Source organism: Trachypithecus francoisi, unplaced genomic scaffold, assembly GCF_009764315.1.
Source record: "Trachypithecus francoisi isolate TF-2019V2 unplaced genomic scaffold, Tfra_2.0 Lachesis_group10, whole genome shotgun sequence".
Taxonomy (NCBI): Eukaryota; Metazoa; Chordata; class Mammalia; order Primates; family Cercopithecidae; genus Trachypithecus; species Trachypithecus francoisi.
In genome coordinates, this window is record NW_022681455.1 from 104,998,775 (window position 1) to 105,001,524 (window position 2,750).

Below are 2,750 nucleotides of genomic sequence, written 5' to 3' on the forward strand. Positions count from 1 at the left end.
AGGTTCAGGAAAAAAAAAAAAAATCTGTTGGATACCCAGGTGACAAATTAATCTATACAACAAACTGTTGAGTCATGAGTTCACCTATATAAGAAACCTGCACATGTACTCCTGAACCTAAAATCAAAGTTAAAATATTTATTTAAAAAAGAACACCCAGGCTGGGCATGTTGACTCATGCGTGTAATCCCAGCACTTTGGGAGGCCGAGGCAGGCGGATCACTTGATGTCACGAGTTCGAGGTCAGCATGGCCAACATGGCAAAATAACGTCTCTACTAAAACTGCAAAAAGCATGGTGGCACATGCGTGTAATTCCAGCTACTCAGAAGGTTGAGGCACAAGAATCGCTTGAGCCCAGGAGGTGGAGGTTGCAGTGAGTGGAGATTGCCCCACTGCACTCCAGCCTGGGTGCTCTGTCTCAAAAAAAAAAAAAAAAAAAAAAAACAGCCCAGTGTAGGCCCTATCTCATTTCTGCACGCTAACGGAAAATACCCTGTAATTTTCTTTATACAAGACCAACTTGGATCCTAGTTCTGATTGACACCAATATAATCATTGTAATACAAAAAAACACAAAGGGGATTCTAGTTTAGCCAGACTTGTATTATTGAGATACAAGAGATACAACTACGACTTATTTATTATAGTATTTCCAAAGTAAAAGTCAAGACTGATTACAAGTTATGGACGTGTTTCAGTAGAGTATGTGTCAATCTGGAGATAATTTCAATGTATTTACTTTTAAATATAAACCTATTATTAATGATGGAAGTGTAAATACTGTGTATTTATTACATGTCTTTATCTTCATTTATTTTAACTGCTATGCAACTCTGTACTTTTTCTTTCATTTTTATCCCTTCTATTAACTTCTCCTATGTAGATACAGAAAATATTTTATAGATGGTTTATCCTTTCAGTTATCGTTTTATTTGGTCTTGGCTGAGTGGGATATCCTAAGCCCTCAGTAAAGTATGTGGAAATGTTTCAGCCTCTCAAAGCATGAATTGAAATTGTTCCATCCTCTTCAGATATTCTGAGTGATGGCAACAAGTGTTATCATCCAGCACCATTGATTCAGTTCTATACTCATGTGATTTGAATGGACTGAAGGTATATTTTTATATTGTAAATATCCAGTCCTTGTCTTCTCCAGAACCAGGTAGGAACAAAACAAGATAATGATTAAAATGTTTCCTAGATGCAGATCTCTAAACCTATATATTAAGTGAACTTTTTTGAATGTTTTCCTGTTGGCCAAAATCTTAGAAAATGAAAGGAATATAATGTATCTGTAGAAAACAATAGGCATCTCCTAGGAGAGATGCATTTGAGAAATTCTCTCTCATAGCAGTATGATTTGAGAAAAATGACATTTAAGATTGATGGAATGTAAGTTTAGGCTTGTACAACATTATAAGTGAAATGGGAAAATGTTACCAATTTTAAAAAGTATATGTTTTGCTCTCAATTAGCAATATTAAGGAATGCTGCTAAAATAATAATTGCCAATTATTGAGTACTGAGTAATTTCTTAACCCAATTCTAATCACTCTTTATACATTCTCGTGTATGTATTTGTATGTATATACCTCTTTGTGTATAAACAAACAGATACATATATTTCTCAAAATCATGTAGCTGCTGTGTAACAGAGGAAGAACCAGAACTTACAACCAGATCTGTCTATACCAAACACCTATCACCAATAGATACTTGAGTCGTTATCTATAACATAGATTACAGGTAACAGACACCTCTGTTATAGGTAATGACTCAAGTATCCTCTACTCTTTCCACCAGGTAATTTATATCTTGTGCAGTTCAATTTCCATTATAGGTGTGGGATCTTGTTTGACTGATCTCTTAGATTTTTCAGAGATCCCCTTTAGTGTTGTGGTTGTCGGTGCCACACAGCGATTGCACATAGAAGCTGAGTGGACACTGGTGGTCCAGGCTTGGTATTAACAATGTGATGATTCTATTCAAAAGGAGACAGGAGAATTCTGCTCTGCCCTGGCTGCTTGTCAGTCTGATCAGTTTCCTCAAGGCAATCATCCATGGGGCCAGTCTCCTGGCATGTCTAGTGCCACTCCTGGACCCATTCTTTGGCTCTGGTCCACAAGTCTTCTACTGTATATAATAATACTGCAGTAAAAGTCTCCAGTCATGGTATCTTTCAAAATAACAAGGAAGGCTGAGGCAGGCGGATCACAAGATCAGGAGATCAAGACCATCCTGACTAACACAGTGAAACCCCATCTGTACTAAAAATACAAAAAATTAGCTGGGCATGGTGGCGGGTGCCTGCAGTCCCAGCTACTTGGGAGGCTGAGGCAGGAGAATGTCGTAAACCCAGGAGGCAGAGCTTGCAGTGAGCCGAGATTGCATGCACCACTGCACTCCTGCCTGGGTGACAGAGTGAGACTCCATCTCAAAAAAAAAAAAAAAAAGAAAGAAAATAACAAGGAATAGACTTAGATTTTGGTATGTTAGATAACTAACCTAATTTCTGGCAGGAAGAAGCTCTTCACGTTTCCATGAATTTGAGTGAATTTTAGTGGGACATCCACATAGGACAAATACTACTCCTGGAATCCTTGAATAACTCTGGGTGCTTTCGGATCCCTGGGGAGGCAGGCCCGACCAGTCACCACAAATGTGGTTGCAAATATATTAGGTTCCAATGATAGAAATGCAAAGAAATTTTGGTGACCAATTATACGTGTGATCCCCAGGTAGGTTACC